Source organism: Notamacropus eugenii, chromosome 6 (assembly GCF_028372415.1).
Source record: "Notamacropus eugenii isolate mMacEug1 chromosome 6, mMacEug1.pri_v2, whole genome shotgun sequence".
Taxonomy (NCBI): Eukaryota; Metazoa; Chordata; class Mammalia; order Diprotodontia; family Macropodidae; genus Notamacropus; species Notamacropus eugenii.
Genome location: NC_092877.1, coordinates 347000261 through 347016665, shown reverse-complemented (window position 1 = coordinate 347016665; position 16405 = coordinate 347000261). Strand labels below are relative to the sequence as shown.

The 16405-nt window shown below is 39.9% G+C and overlaps 1 protein-coding gene across 4 annotated transcripts in view; it reads right to left on the bottom strand.

The window, feature by feature from the left end:
• The window catches only part of TBL1XR1 (TBL1X/Y related 1), a 158747-nt gene that overhangs the window by 83460 nt on the left and 58882 nt on the right, over positions 1-16405 (bottom strand). For 3 of the 4 annotated variants that reach the window (XM_072618450.1, XM_072618447.1, XM_072618448.1), the window contains exon 2: positions 14032-14097. The gene's annotated coding sequence lies outside the window, so the exon portion shown is untranslated. Of the gene's footprint in view, positions 1-14031; positions 14098-16405 lie in introns of those variants that run through there. The other variant, XM_072618449.1, reaches the window with a different exon arrangement.

Genomic DNA, 16405 nt, shown 5'->3' with positions numbered 1-16405 from the left:
ATGGACAGGTTTTTCATCACGGATCCTTTGGAACTGTGATGGATCATTCCATTGATCAAAGTAGCTAAGCCTTTCACAGTTGATTGTAATTTCAATACTGCTGTTGGTGTGTACAATGTTCTCCTGGTTCTGCTTAATTCACTTTATATCATTTCAGATTCTCTAATTTTCTAAAACCACCCCCTTCCTTCATCATTTCTTACAGCACAGTAGTATTCCATCACATTCATCCCCAACTCAGGGGCATCTCTTCAGTTTCTAATTCTTTGCCACCAAAAAAGAGTTTTTATAATTTATTTTTTTTAATATGTGGGTCTTCTACTTTTTTCTTTAATCTCTTTGGAATACAGACCTAGTAGGGTATTTATTATCAGATCTGAAAGGTATGCAGAGTTTTATAGCTTTGGGAGCTTAGATCCAAACTGCTCTCTAGAATAGGTGAACTAGTTCACAACTCCACCAACAATGAATTACTGCACCTATTTCCCCACATTCCTTCCAGCATTTCTCATTTTCCTGTTTTGTCATCTTGGTCAATCTGATGCATGTGAGGTGGTACCTCGAAGTTGTTTTAATTTGCATTTTTCTAATTAAATGATTTGGAACATTTTTTCATATGATTATTGATAGCACTGGTTTCCTCCTCTGAAAACTACCCGTTTGTATTCCTGGACAATTTATCAATAACTGGGGGCATGGTTCTTATTCCTATAAATATAGCTTAGCTCCCTATATAGTTCAGAAATAAGACTTTTATTAGAGAAACTTGTGGAAAAGAATATTTCCCCTAGTTTCCTGCTTTTATTCTAATTTTGGCTGCACTGGTTTTGTTTCCCCCCACCCCAAAAAAACACCTTTTTAATTGTATGTAATCAAAATTTCTCTGTTTTTACCTCCCATCATCCTCTCTATCTCTAGCTGGATGATGAACTCCTTTCCTACTTATATATCTGAGCCCTAATCTCTTCTATACTCCACTAATTTGATTATGACATCACCCTTTATTTCTAAATTATGTAACCATTTTGACCCTAGCTTGGTGTACAGTGTAAGATGTTGGTCTATTCCTAATTTCCACCTGATCGGTCCAGTTTTCCCAGCAATTTTTGTCAAATAGCGAGTTTTTACTCAAATAAATGGGGCTTATTATATACTAGCTTTACAGTGTCTTATATAGCTAATCTCTTCCACTGATTAAACTACTTTACTCTTCTCCAGTATCAGATTTCTCCCCTTATGAACCAAAAATCCATTAATATTTAAAAAAAACTCTTCAAAGACATTACACTGATGAAATATGGTAGTGATTTTGAATCAGTTTAAACACAACGATAAAGGAAAGTTAAATCTCGTACTGAGTTTCAGTTTCAACAGGTCACTGTGCACTGGGAAAATAACATCAGTCTTACAGAACTTTCCCAGTTCACAGGAATGTCAGATAGATTTAGAGCTGGAAGGGACCTCCAAGTCATCCAATCAAACCTTCCCCCAGTTTCATACATAAGGAAACTAGGAACCTGAGGGAGGAAGTGATTTGCCCAGGATCATCTAAGCAATAAAAGGCCGAGGAAGATCTAAAGAATCTCAATCTGTACCTGAAATAGGAATCCCATCTGTAACAAGTCAAGGGGCCACATTCCCTCAGCTCTCTAGACTTTGAAATGCCCTGGGCATGTTTGACCCATTATATTCTACTGTCTCAGGTCACAGAACATCCAGGGGCAAACCCAGGGTCCTGAGATTCCAAATCCTTCAGCATTTCCACTGCATGTTCCCCTCACTGAGCTTGTTGTGCCCTCTTCTCTGGGGCCAGGGGGCAAAAAAGTAATTAAACCTGGCAGTAACTAGAGGCCACTGAAGCTTCTCAGAAGCCTCCCTAGCCCATGACACTTTTTTGCTCCCAGGATCTGAAAACTGCAACCTGAAGCTACTCTGGGATGCCTTTCATGGACCCCTCTAAACGCTCTCCATTACCATCAACAAATGGGCACATAACATGCTGTTACTCAGACCTGTGCTCCACAGGTACAGTTAACTCTATATCTCCAAGATGAGAAGTAAAAAGTAAACAGTGATGGAACAGACAAATTAGTGATTGGAGTTTCAATTTAAAAATGCAACCTTGATTTTTCCGAGTAACATTCATTTCATAATTATATAATACTGTGCCTAGCGATGTTATTTCCTTTATCCTGATTTTAAGTTCCTAGAAGACAAGTTTTTGTACCTTATCCTTGCTATCTCCACAGTTCCTAGCAAAACATCTTAACCAAAGCAAATGCTTACTAAATATCTGTTGATCAACCGTATTTCCTTGAGCCACAGAGGATGCCCTAGGATGTGTGCCAGGGGTCAGCCAGAAACATGGCTTCATCACGTGTGCGATCATTAACTGCTGGAAGGTCTTGTCACTTTGTGACTACTTTATTCCACAACAAGAGCGTAAGCCAACTCTTTAAACTACTCATCACAAGTGTGAACTCTGGCTTTGAGCTTTTGTAGCTCTACTTTAAATTACTATTTCCCAGGCAATCAGTCTTTTAGATCCCAGTAGCCATCATAAATCAAATTCCTCCAACTAGACCCCCAACCCCACCCCCAGTCTTTATGGAAATGCTTTGCACAACAAAGTCCCAATAAATCTCTAAGGCCTCTGCTGTATTTTTCCATTCAAACTTCCTTTGGGGCATAAAACCTCCCAGGCCCAGAGGGGCACTGACTCACTTAGCACAAGGATTTCTTGCTCCAACTTCCTCCCAAGCATTCTTAAAGGTTTTGCTTATGACACCTACCTTGTCCACAAAAATAAAGAATAAGGGGTCTGGGATAAAGCCTGGTTGATTAGACTGGCGGACTCAGGACCACTGGCCCCAGGGCTGCTGAATGGTATTTGCTGTTCCATGTTCTGCCAATAAATCTCATTTCTTGTTGGCACTTTCTGCATTTCTCAACTTTAAACTAATGAGCTTTTGTCCATCAGCCTAAAACAATTATAACACATGCAGATTCAGACTGCCTGATCTGTATTTATTTTCTATACTTCTGAACAGCACGAGGCTGTTATCCACAATACTATTAGCATTTAGGCCAGAAAAAAGGCTTTTAAAAAAAGAATAAGGAAATAAAAGAGAATAAACAGATGTTTATGATAGGGCAGAGGGAGGAAGTGGAGAGGAAAAGCGTATGAAAGTAGGGAAGAATATTCTACTTAAGATTAAAACCTTAAAGACACCTGTGCTACAGCAGATTAAAAAAAATATCTGCCAACCTTCATTCTTTTGGAGATGAGAAAATTGAGGTTTACAGCATGTTAACAAATATCCAAAGTTCCTTCCATCTCTTACCTTGGATTCTCAAAAAGGTTTGTCAAATTCCCTAAAGCCTCCCCGATCCCCCACCCCCACCCCATCCTGTCCCTCACTGACTCTCTAGGTCAGCCACTCCCCCTCTGCATGTCATCTATGCCTATGAAAATATAATCAATTGTTCCTTTACTATGTGTCAGGTCTTATGCTATGCAATAGGAACACAAATAAAATGCAAAATGAGCCCTCAAGGACCTCATATTCTCATGGGCATTATGAATGTGTATACAAAAGACTACTGAGTAATGAGAAGGGAGAAAGGAGACAGAACCTTAGTGGTGAAGACAATAGCAGATGGGGAGACTAGGAAAGGCCTTAGACAGAAGGCAGAATTTGAGCTGAGTTCTGAAAGAATCCAAGCACTCTAAAAGGCAAAGGTGAAAAGTGAGAGCATGCCAGGCATGAAGAACAGCTAGTGCAAAGCGTGGAGATAAAGTGTGAGCAACAGCCTAGTGCATCAAGATGTCTGGCCCGTCTTGTGGGTAGTGTGGGCAAAGACTAGAAAAGCCCTGGAGCCAAGTGAAAGGCTTTCAATGCCAAAAGATGCGACTAGGATAAGAGATTTAAAGCTAAAAAGATCCTAGAGGAAACAGGAAGGCATGAAGTTGTAGCAGTCCAATCTACACTTTAGGAAAATTATTTTGGCAGCTGAGTAGAGAATAAATTGGAGTGGGGTGTCTAATTAAGAGGCCACTATAACAGTCCAGGCAAGAAGTGTTAATGGCCTGAACTAGGGAGGTGGCAGATTCTGGGACTAACTTGCTTTGTATGAGAAGTGAGTCAGGTAAGGAGAGCAGGATGACACCTACTGCCTCTAATACTAACTAACAGGAAACTTCAGAAGACTAGAGGGCATGACCAGGAAAGATGAAGAGCTGTCTTTTGGACATAGTGAGCCTGAGACACTGATGAGACATCAGATAGAAGATGCAGCGATGTCATTCTGACTGGGTAGGAATGGGTGATAGCTCTGGGAATCATCTGCATAAAGGGAATAATTAAACCAGAGGGAGGTGGTGAGATCAGCCAACAAGAACAGTACAGAGTCCCAAGAAGAGAACTGGACCTAGGACAGAGCCATGGGGAACTGCCACAGCGGGAATAGAGGGGATCACTGAGAACGAGAGCCTGGTGACTGGGAGGATAGAGACAGCCTCATTTATTTTATTTGTGTACCTAAAACTTAACACACACAATGCCTTTCACATAGTAAATACCTCATGTTTTTCTTTCCTTAGTTTGTTTTACTAAGGTTATCATTTTATTAATCCACAATGACCTTGAAGGAGGATTTAATATATATTTTTGGAGAGATGGAGGAAGAAGGCGGCACACACCTGAATTCACCCATATGGGAAATTCCCAGTGTGGAAATTACCTCTCCTGACACAGAAAGAGAACTTATCAATTGATTATCTTATCAACTTGCCTAAGACACTCAGAGGCTCAATCCTCCCAGGGGAGCCACAAACTTAAACTGAACAAACACTTGCAAGTTTCTGAGTGGTACCGCTTGGCAGGAGTTCACTGATGTGTCCACACAACAGAGATCTCAAAAGGCACAGCAAAGTATCGAATCTACAATAGGTACTTTAATAAATGCTTACTGATTGATAGGCATTGTGGATTCGAAAGCAATCTCGAACATGAATTATTACCTATAGGGAAAAAGTACTAGGCTAAGTCCTGGAGATACACACATCCTTAAAGGGCTTCCATTCCACATGAGGAATGCAATATATATACAGAGAAGATTCCAGCCATAACTCACGTCACTTGTTTCATTTAACCAGCTGTCATATGGTTCCATTGGAGCCCTGTCTCTCACAGGGGAATGAGGTGAAAGAAGTATAAAAGGGTAGCCTAGAATCTATTTTAAAAGAATTATCCTTCATAACTGAAATATTAACAGGATTCTTTTAAAGCAGACTGCACAAACATATCTTGCTTATCCTTACTAGACATGTCCATCTTCACACTGTACCAACTCTATTTCAAACCCACCTTAAAGCTGTGCAAGCTACTACAAATTGGAACAGCTGGCAGTTCTAGGAGACTGCCCTATGGAGATGATCATCTCTCTCTACACATCCTAAGGGGAGAAAAGGACAATTACAGATTTAGCCTCCAGGATGCTTTTCCATGTTTCAATTCCTGGCAACAATTTCTTCCTATAGATGTAATAGAGAAAAAGCATGAAAACTGGCTGTAATCCCAGGTTTGTCCCCAATTACAGCTGCCTAGTGCTCTTCATTACTAATCTAATTAGCTACTAATCTTTATGGAAACTGATGGGTTCCCCAAGTTGGAAACTTGAAGATGATTCACAATTTTTATTGCAATGCTCTTCGGTCCTATTAGAAAAGGTTGGTACAAGGCAAGGACCATTGTCTTAAAATTAACTGGTATTACAAAAGGTTAATAGTTTTCTCAGGCTCATGTCTTTGACTAATCTTTCAAATATCTATTAGAAAATGGATAAACTTCCAAGTTCAGAATAACTACTTGCTCTTGGGTTCTTAAACGATCTCACCAGTGGCACACTCCATCTGGAAACCCTCTAAAGCTATGGAGGCCCTTCCTGAAAAAAGTACTACTTAGCACCACATGGAACAATGCACCTTGCCTAGTCAAGCTAGGCTACAGCTGGCACCATTAGCAAGTCCATGACTGTGACTCAGGTAACACACCAGGGGCTTGTCTTCCCCTGATATGGTCTCAAATAGCTAAGGGTCATTCCATACCACTGAGGTGACACTCAAACAGGACTGAGTGACTGATGTCCTCTAAGTCATGTGATTAACTCCCATTAATCAAAAACTATAATGTCCTTTGTAGTAAATAATGCCATTTCACCTAGATTTTATTCTAAATGGGGTGGGCGGGGGAGTGTTTCTGATCCACAAGTGAAAGTCCCCTTTCATCACAGTCCCAAGGGAGTTTCATTCACAGGACCATATAATTTAAGAATACCAGCTTGGGAAGAACGGGTTTCCATCTGTGTCCTGTAATCCTAGTCTTAGAAAACAGCACATTCGGGGGGAGGAGCCAAGATGGTGGAGTAGAAAGATACACATATGCTAGCTCCGAACCCACAGCCCATAAAATATCTGTAAAGAACTCCCCAACATGTTCGGGAGCAGCAGAAGCCATAGAACAACAGAGTGGAGGAGATTTCTGTTCCAGAGAGCCCTGAAAAACCTACACCAAAGATCCCTCGAGCCCCGGACCCACCCTCTAGAGGAGCAGATCCCAGCAGGCTTCACGGACAGAATCTCCAGTGGCTGCAGTCCCTCCACCCACAGGAGCCAAAAGTCAGTCAGAGGAGCTTTTTGGCTCGTGGAGAGGGGAGTGGGGTGTCCCCATGACTCAGGCCCCCTCAGGAGGCAGCAGCGGAGGCTGGAGGCGACTGGCGCTCCCCAAGCAGGCAGGAGCCCAGATCCATTGTTGAAGGTCTCCTCATAAACCCCCTGACGGAACTAAGCCCCAGTGTGGCAGCCCTGCCCTGACCTGAGCAGCTGAACTTACTCTCACACTGAATAGCAGCCCCGCTCTGCCCAAAGCCCTGAGGCTGGGAAGCAGTATTTGAATCTCAGCCCCTAAGAGCTGGCTGGGTGGATCTGGAGGCGAGGTGGGTGGGGAGAGGACACTCAGAAGTCAAGTAACTGGCTGGGAAAATGCCCAGAAAAGGGGAAAAAAAATAAGACCACAGAAGGTTACTTTCTTGGTGAACAAATATCTTTCTCCCATCCTTTGGATGAGGAAGAACAATGCTTACCATCAGGCAAAGACACAGAAGTCAAGGCTTCTGAATCCCAAACATCCAAAATAAATATTCAGTGGGCTCAAGCCATGGAAGAGCTCAAAAAGGATTTTGAAAATCAAGTTAGAGAGGTGGAGGAAAAACTGGGAAGAGAAATGAGAGAGATGCAAGAAAAGCATGAAAAGCAGGTCAACACCTTGCTAAAGGAGACCCAAAAAAATGCTGAAGAAAAAATAACACCTTGAAAAATAGGCTAACTCAATTGGCAAAAGAGGTTCAAAAAGCCAATGAGGAAAAGAATGCTTTCAAAAGCAGAATTAGCCAAATGGAAAAGGAGATTCAAAAGCTCACTGAAGAAAACAGTTCTTTCAAAATTAGAATGGAACAGATGGAGGCCAATGACTTTATGAGAAACCAAGAAATCACAAAACAAAATCAAAAGAATGAAAAAATGGAAGATAATGTGAAATATCTCATTGGAAAAACAACTGACCTGGAAAATAGATCCAGGAGAGACAATTTTAAAATTATGGGACTACCTGAAAGCCATGATCAAAAAAAGAGCCTAGACATCATCTTTCATGAAATTATCAAGGAAAACTGCCCTGAGATTCTAGAACCAGAGGGCAAAATAAGTATTCAAGGAATCTACAGAACACCGCCTGAAAGAGATCCAAAAAGACAAACTCCTAGGAACATTGTGGCCAAATTCCAGAGTTCCCAGGTCAAGGAGAAAATATTGCAAGCAGCTAGAAAGAAACAATTCAAGTATTGTGGAAATACAATCAGGATAACACAAGATCTAGCAGCTTCTACATTAAGGGATCTAAGGGCATGGAATAGGATATTCCAGAAGTCAAAGGAACTAGGACTAAAACCTACCCAGCAAAACTGAGTATAATACTTCAGGGGAAAAATTGGTCTTTCAATGAAATAGAGAACTTTCAAGCATTCTTGATGAAAAGACCAGAGCTGAAAAGAAAATTTGACTTTCAAACACAAGAATGAAGAGAAGCATGAAAAGGTAAACAGCAAAGAGAAGTCATAAGGGACTTACTAAAGTTGAACTGTTTACATTCCTATATGGAAAGACAATATTTGTAACTCTTGAAACTTTTCAGTCTGGGTAATTGGTGGGATTACACACACACACACACACACACACACACACACAGCACAGAGTGAACTGAATAGGATGGGATCATATCTTAAAAAATGAAATTAAGTGGTAAGAGAGAAATATATTGGGAGGAGAAAGGGAGAAATGGAATGGGGCAAATTATCTCTCATAAAAGAGGCAAGCAAAAGACTTTATAGTGGAGGGAAAAAAAGGGGAGGTGAGAGAAAATATGAAGTTTACTCTCATCACATTCCACTAAAGGAAGGAATAAAATGCACACTCATTTTGGTATGAAAACCTATCTTACAATACAGGAAAGTGGGGGATAAGGGGATAAGCAGGGTGGGGGGGAGGATGGAAGGGAGGGCAATGAGAAGAGGGAGCAATTTGAAGTCAACACTCTTGGGGAGGGACAGGATCAAAAGAGAGAACAGAAGCTATGGGGGGGCAGGATAGGATGGAGGGAAATATAGTTAGTCTTACACAACACGACTATTATGGAAGTCATTTGCAAAACTACACAGACATGGCCTATATTGAATTGCTTGCCTTCCCAAAGTGAATGGGTGGAGAGGGAGGAATGAAGAGAAGTTGGACCTCAAAGTATTAGGAACAACGGTCGAGTACTGTTCTTGCTACTAGGAAATAAGAAATACAGGTAATGGGGTATAGAAAGTTATCTGGCCCTACAGGACAAAAGAGAAGATGGGGACAAGGGAAGGGAGGGATGATAGAAGAGAGGGCAGATTGGTGATAGGGGCAATTAGAATGCTCGGTGTTTTGGGGTGGGGGAGGGGACAAATGGGGAGAAAATTTGGAACCCAAAATTTTGTGGAAATGAATGTTAAAAGTTAAATAAATTAAAAGAAAAAAAAAGAAAACAGCACATTCACTAAACATTATTTTGATAATGTATATTTCTTGAAGTTTTAGAACTCTCGCCAAACAATACCCTTCATATGGTTAACGTTAACATATACCATGTCAAAAGCTTATTTTTTTCCCTCATTTCACTAAAAGATTCTTTTTTGGTGGAGAATAACAAGTTTCTTCTTGCTCCTAAGTAGGTGCTCTCCCATCTTACAGACTAAGTAATAGTAAGTAATATGTTCTAATTTGAAAGAGAAGAGTATGATTCCCATTCCCCCATACTTCATATGCCTTGATACCAACTCTCCTAAAAGGCCCATTTCTACCGCTGACCAAAACCACGCTACAAATGCCCTCCGCTCAGATAGGCCATTTTTCATCATCCATTTAATGATCAGATTCATAGGTTAACTTGCATCTCTTCAAACAAAACAACTGCCAGACTAAGGAGACAGAAATGACATGCTCCTTATTCTGACATTTCGTCCCCAAGAAAGAGGAAGAGAGGGATTCTCTTGTATCTTTCCAGGGAATATATTCCCCATTTGTTACCCATAAGTATGTCTTAAGTGTTGTCATTTTACATAAGTGTCCAAACAAAACTACTAGACCTCGGTTCTACTGGTGTGTGGCAGCCAAGAGGCCACTGTGAGAGTGCTAGCTACCCTAAGGACAACTTCAGAGGGAACCAGCTACTAGATGGTTCGATTAGTCTTTCACCCCTATACCCAGGTCAGACGACCAATGTGCACATCAGGACTGCTACAGACCTCTATCAGCCGGAATATGAGGTTAGCATAGAATTATATTAACTTGAAACATGGTATAAGGTTTTACATCAAATAAATGAACACTTTTATTTTTCTTAAAAAATAATAAATGTCAAAAATGTTTGAACAAGGTCACTAATTTAAGCTTCATTAATAAGAATTTATGATAAATGGATATGGTCAAGTTTATGGTCATCTTTACCAAGTAAATGAATTCTTTCCTCTAAATAAAAAGATAACAGAATCACTGGATGAGTGCTGGGAACAAAAGCAGGCATAGAAGCACCATAAAAACACAGTTTACATGAATTTATTCACTAAGGAAATCCCAAAAGAATATTCTATCTCACTTTCTTAGTCTAGTTTGAATTGGCATAAGTATAAGGAAAGACACTCAACTTTCTTTAAATTAGGTTTTAATTCAGGCTATTACCTTTTGATAGCCTTTCTCCCTCATGAATTCATTTGTGAAAATTTTCTGTTTGTAGGTAACGGCCAAGTGACATTGCCATCTTTTCCAATCTGTCTTAAGACAAAGAAATGAGGTTTATGCTATTAAAGTATCACATGTTCTGAGTAAGGTGGCAAATAAGTACAACTGAGGTCCTGGTAATCTTGTGCTTACTGATTTCCCCTTATCTACATGACTTCAGAAATTGGATCTAACCTACATTCTATTTTATCACTTTAAAAAAAATGGAATTTCACTCTCCCCTCAAAAAGAGGGGTCTTAAACTTTAGGAGTTTGAATACTCTCACATTTTCAAGAATTAGTAAAACCTATTGCATTGTCTGAATCCTAGCTTAATCTGTATGTTTCTGAGCAAGTAGTTGGCTCCACCTGGGCTTCACTTTTCTCATTTGTAAAATGTGGAGAAATTTCAGATGGAGGGGGAGAATAAAGTAATGGGGCTCAACAAGATGAATTCTCAGGTCTCTTCCAGCTCTAGATTTCATGATCTATTCAAGAGAGTATTATTATGGAACGTGCACTGATAAACAAGGATGATAAAGATGGCCTAAGGTCCAGGCTTAAGGGTCATATTACCACAGAAAAGATTTAAGGAAGACAACAATGGGTTTCAGGACATGAAAGAGAGTCCTGTAACAAGAATTACATTTGGTCTGAGAGGGCAGGACCAGAAAGGAGCATTGGTTGTTAGGAAGAAGAGAGAGTCGCTCTCTGACAGTGACTTCTGGTTTTCTCTTATGGACCTCAATCTTCCCAGGTTACTGGGCCACACTCCCTTCAGTCAATCCTCCCAGGCCCCTGCACAGCTCCTCCCCTAGGACTCTCTTCCCCCTCTCCTGGGAGGTGCACTCCATGTCCCATAGGCATCTCAAAAGCAACATGCCTACAAGTGAACATTATCTTCCCCCTCAAAATCAACTTCTTTCCCTTTCTCCATTCACCACACTCTAGTCATAGGTTTGTAACCTCAAATTATCCTCTACTTTATCCAACACTTATGAAAAATTGCCCAATTTTATCAATTCTATCCTCCACAAAATTCCTCACACCCTTCTCCACTCACTTGGCTACCACCTTAGTTCAAGTTTTCATTCTGGTCAGTTATTACAAAGTTAAATAAACTGAGAATCAAAGAATCTGAGTTGGAAGGGACCCTGCAGAAGTTAACCTAAGCCAAACCTGTTTGAGAATTCTATCTTTGATACACTCAACAAGCAGGCCATCTCAGAGATAATAAGAAGGAAAGAAGCAGGTTTTCCTAAATAATAGTCCACAAAGATTACGTTCTTACAGCTTCACAATGTAAGGAAAGTATAGAAAAAATAAGATCTCACTGGGCTTGTTTGTTGACTGAAAAAAAAAAGTATACGGAAGAACAAAACACTGTATCCTCCAACCACATGTCTTCTATGCAGATAAGATTCCTTGAGACATAACAGGACTTTGTGAAGTGAGGTATAAAACTGGCAGTTACGTTGGCAAAAAGTGTTCACCACCATCATGAAGACCATCCAGCACACAGTCGAATGGGAAGTCTCCAGACGCTGTTGTACTGAATGACATTAAATCCTGGAACATTACAGAGCCTCCAAAATGAAATCCAAAATTACCCTCAAAGAGTTTGCCTTAACTCCTCACAAAGGACAACTGGCTTCCTGACAGAATAGCCTGCTCAAAAGTTCCACTAGTTTTTCTGAGTAAACTACCTTAACTACATCTATTTATCCAATCTCCTCTAGATTAGAGAAACCAAATAAATTCCAGCCCTTGAGAACACTTGAGAACAGCTTTCCTATGTAGCCTGTCAGTTTGCCCATACATTTTTAATGAGGAATTTGACACTAATCTTTTGTTAGATATCAAACCACTTTTTCAATTTGCCAAAATGTCATTTTGGTGCATCTCCCACACGCTTAAAAATCTCTCTGCTTTCATCCATGTGTATTAAGTTAGTTTCTCTTACTGTCTAAAGTAATTAACATAACTGACAATAAAAAAAGAGGGATCTCACTCGACAGGTCACTGAAAATAGAGATAAATGGAATTTAATAGAGTAATGATGCAGTTTACCAGACGATTCCAAATCCTGGGTTGAATGCCCAGAACAAATACTCATTTACTAAGTTTGTGACTATCGTTAAGACAAGTAATTTCTTGGAGCCTCAGTTTCCCTGTATATAAATTCTCATCAATTGCCATCATATGCTGCTTTGCTTCCTGGAAAAGTAGCTCACTAATTTAAGAAGTGTGGGATTTAATGTTTACATATGTTAACATGGAACCTTCCAGAAATTTCAGCTAATACACTGTACTTCTCATAAATTATTTAGCTGTCATTCATTTTCCCAGTAAACTGTATTTCATAGTAGAAAAAATAATGTGTAATTTAAGATAATGACAAGTCCCAAAAGTATCTACAACAAACAGCACAAAGTCCTCCCTAAATTTAGCTAGGTTGGTTCTCTGTGACAGATAAGCCATCAAGTACCAAATTCAAACCTGCAGCCTTGTTCACTTGATAGACTCTGCTAAAGCGAACAGCAGGAATTTATTAGTGGTGTGTACGCATGCAGCAGATTTTTAAAAGCACTGCAAAAATGCTACCTACCATCAAAAATACTTTTTATAGTAATATGATCAGTTTGCTCAATGTAGTAAAGTTTACCATTCTGCTGCCTGGTGGCAAGCACAAAACAAGAGACAATTGCCACTGGGTGTTGGCTGGGATTATTAGAATGGTACAAGTCTGATGACAAGCAATAAATAAGAATTCAACTTTAGATCCGTAATGAATTGTGACATAAAGAAAACAGACTGATCAAGACAAAAGCTCCACCCCCTCATTTCATTTTTCCCGGAGATCAAGCAGTTTCACCTGATTAGGTCACCTCAGGAGACAGGTGAACAAACTGTACAAGACATCTTGGTCCATTCTACTCTCCTCTGCCACTTTCTTCAGTTACATCCAACGTGGGCAGTTCTTCTTTTCAGTCAAACATTTGATAAAGCTTTATTCCCCCATAAAAGATCATCTTGTGCATGGCAGAGACTGTGCCCTGTGTACTTAAAAAAAGCTTCATTCCTGCTTGCTGAGTTGATCTAAATAAAAGGAAAGGCTTCCCTTTTTAAATTACTCAAAACTTAGCCTTGCAGTCATTCACTAAATCTACCAATGAGATGGAGATGGGAGGGAAAAGAAAAGGGCTTTCCTACTAAAATGGCAACTGATCAGTCACAGCCTCTTACATTTCACTCCCTCATATACTACACAAAAGGCAATCAGTGTAGTGTGTGACAAGAGATGATCTTTAATGTTTTCAGATATACACAATAGGTAAAAAGTAGTTTAAAGGAAATTTGGATACAAAGAAATAAAATGACACAGGAACTACCATAAATCAACACAATTTTTTCAAATCTGACCAGAAAATTCCATTTGTATACTCAAAGTGATAAACCCAACACAGATATGATCACCATTAAATACCAGTTTTTTCATGCTCTTCAAATTAGAATGAAGAAGTTTGAAAAGTTCCACTTAAAAAATCTGGTAAATATTTAAAATCTATAAAGTTGGTTTCTGCTTTGTTACGTTTCCTTACTTAAATATGTAAGTAACTTGAAGTATAAAGCATCATACTCTGATTCCAACTAAAAAGATATTCTCTTACCATTGGCAGTACATTGATGTGGGGAAGCTCCACTTATTTGGTTCTTCCAATCACATGGAGGTGATACTAAAGGAAAAAGAAAATAAGGTGTTGAGTGTGGCTTAACAAAAGGAAATGTAAGAAATACATGAACAAGCAGATAAAACATCCCATTTGTCTGGCAGTCAGATATTTAAAAAAATAAAAGAATCTCACAGCTAAAGCTAAAGCTAAATCTCAGAGGCCTAGATGGACTACAGCCAATCCTTTCTGAAAAAGAATGCCCTCCTCAGCAGAGGAAAGAGTTGGGGAATAAGGGATCTCGGAGAAACCCAATACTTCCCAAGGTAGCTCATTCCATATTTGGATAACTCTAATTGTTAAAAGGTTGTTTCATAGAGGTGTCAAACTCAGTAGCCTGCAAAACTGCCTTGGAGCCCTAAGCAGATTAAAATGTAATTGGGAACTGCTTAGCAAAAATAAAAATAAAAATATACCAATTTGCGATTTTCTAAGTCAATATGCCAGTGGGACAGCTGGGTGGCACAGTGGATGGAGCTGGGCCTGGAGTCAGGAAGATATGACTTCATTTACAAGCCATGTGAACTTGGGCAAGTCACTTAACCCTGTTTGCCTCAGTTTCCTCATTTGTAAAATGAGCTAGAGAAGGCAAACCACTCTAGTATCTTTGCCATGATAACCCCAAATGGGGTCATGAAGAGTCAGACACAAACAAAAGGAATGAACACCCACAAATCAATACGCTGCCAACAGGGCTTCATCTCTGATTGAGTTTGACGTCACTGCCTTAGATCAATCCCGAAAATAATCTTCAACTCCTACCCCCTGCTACTCTTCCATCCATGACGGCAAAAAGAACAAGGATAACCCTTCTCCATTTGAGCCTTTCAAATACTTGAAGACAGCGATGCTGTTCCCCTCAAGTCTTCTTCTCCAGATTAAAGCACCTCAGCTCCTTCAATGGATCCCCACATAGCTCAGCCCTGAGGCCATTCACCACCTGAATCCTCTCCCTTTAAGACAACATTTGTAGTGCTTAGCACTCAATAAATGCTTGTTTCACTCCCTTCCCTTTCCACTTTCTCCAGCTTAACAATGTCCTTCATTATATATGGCAGCCTGAACCAAACATAATATTCCTAATGAGGGGTTACCATATTGTACTTTTGACTTATCTGAAACCCTCAGATCTTTTTTCCCCTCAGGCAAACTTCTATCTAGCAACACATTACCAACTGGTACTTGGGAAGTATATTAAAAAAAAAGTACAAGACTTTAGGTCTATTACCAAAAATTTCAAATTCCTATCATCCAGTCAATTCTTTAGATCTTCAAGATCTTTGTCAGTCCCAAGTCAGTTTTCCAGGCCTCCATACCAGCTTTGTGCCATCTGAATATTCAATAAGTGTGTTCTATGACTTTATTCAAGTCATGCAAACAAATGCTCAATAGTGTAGGGCCTCCTAAGCATGGCTCTCTACAGTACTCCAATCTTCTCCAAGCTTGGACTCAGAAACAAGAGGAAAAGCCATGGAACCAAACATGAGCACATGTCCCAGAAAGGAAGTTCTGACTGGTTGGTGGTGACTGTGAAAGCCGGGTGGCACTGAAACCAAAGCTGAAAAGTACAAGAAAGAAGGGAAAAGAGCAGTGGGGTGACAGAAAGCAGAACCAACAGTAACCAGAGTAGGTATGAAAAGAAATGCTGACTAGAGGACTACTGGCTTCCATGAAGTCCCTGCAAATACATGCATATTAGATACTTGCTCAAACTGAGGCATGATTTTTTTAAAAGGTAAAATTATAATCAACAGTTATTTCTGGAAGGACTGATTTCAAACCTTGTTCCAAACTGGAGCTTTTAAAGAAGGGGTTCCCATTAATTATTTGGAAACCAAACATTCCCAGAGCTCCTATGGACCCCTGACATACGTAAGCTGTTTCTGAGCTGGTCTTTCAGGGAGATTGAAGAGGCCCCTGAAATCTAAATGTTAGGCTGTACCACTGTATAGTTAATCCGTATCACCTGCACCGGCAGGGTTTTTGAGGCCCTGAAGCTTGGACCTATGAATTTGTAAATAATCTAGGCTAGCCAGGTTCTCAATCTATGGGGGAAAAAATGAAGATCCAGAGATAAAGGAGTCTAAATTGGGCCTGATGGATTTGCAAACGCCAAATCATACTATTCAAAGCCTTTAGCTCTAGGACACTTAGATAAATAAGAAAACCAATCAGGAGTGCTCTATTATGCGCATATAAATTTAATCACAACTGCACTGACACCAGAAATGAGCAAAGCAGTGTTCTGGCTTCCCCCCTCAGCTTCCTCTTCATAGACAGCTCATTTATACAGTCCTACATAAATTAGGGCAAA